This window comes from Penaeus chinensis, chromosome 3, assembly GCF_019202785.1.
Source record: "Penaeus chinensis breed Huanghai No. 1 chromosome 3, ASM1920278v2, whole genome shotgun sequence".
In the NCBI taxonomy this organism is placed as follows: Eukaryota; Metazoa; Arthropoda; class Malacostraca; order Decapoda; family Penaeidae; genus Penaeus; species Penaeus chinensis.
This window is the reverse complement of record NC_061821.1, coordinates 43636716-43637745: the sequence shown is the minus strand read 5'-3', so window position 1 is coordinate 43637745 and position 1030 is coordinate 43636716.

Sequence of the window (1030 nt, the reverse complement as noted above, 5' to 3'; positions counted from 1 at the left end):
GAATGAGAGAGAAAGAGGGAGAGAGAGATATAGAGATAAAGAGAGAGAGAGAGGGGGGGAGGGGAGGGAGGGAGGGTGATAGAGAGATAGAGAGAGAGACAGGCAATCAGAGAGAGAGAGAAAAAAAAAAAAAATATGTAGAGAGTGAATACTTCCTTGCTATTCTTAATTATGCTCGTGTTTGGCTCTATTTGAAATCTTGCAAAACTAACAAGTCAGAATCAATATAGATAGAGCAGGTAGTAAATAGATAGAGAAGAATAAGAGTTTTCCTGTTTCAGTTTTGCAGAACATCAATGGTGGTGCAACTCTGCAACAGGAAGAGATATAACTAGTCTATAAAATGCAACTGATTAGATTTATACGTATTATATTACGTTTTTTTACGTATATATCATATACGTCTGAAATACCATCTTTATCGTGATTCAATACAACAAAATAATAAATAAAATAAAATTCAGTCTATTGAATAATATGTTTAGTTTAGATTACAAACAAGTTTATTCACAAAGGCAGTATATGGAACAATATTTTATTTTCTAAACTTTATCGAGGTGTCATAAGATTGTACAATAGAGTGTCAGTTAGTGCCACATCGAGTCAGTTCATACTTCAGTGCCAGAAGGTGGACGCGCGTCTTTTGCTGGAAAATGATGAATTGGATGTCAGTATGTGATCTGACATCGAACGTGAGAGGATCTTTCATGTTTGGATGGATAGATGGAGAAAGATAGATAGATAGAGGAGAGGGAGAAAGGGAGAGAGGGAGAGGGAGAAGAGGGGAGGGGGAGAAAGAAACAAAGTGGGAAAGAGAGAGAGAGAGAGAGAGAGAGAGAGAGAGAGAGAGAGAGAGAGAGAGAGAGAGAGAGAGAGAGAGAGAGAGAGAGAGAGAGAGAGAGAGAGAGAGAGAGAGAGAGAGAGAGAGAGAGAGAGAGAGAGAGAGAGAAACAAACAGTAATTAGATGCAAAGAAATGAAAGGCCTACGAGCCTAAAGAATAACGAAATCGGACAACCCGAGTAAAGCAA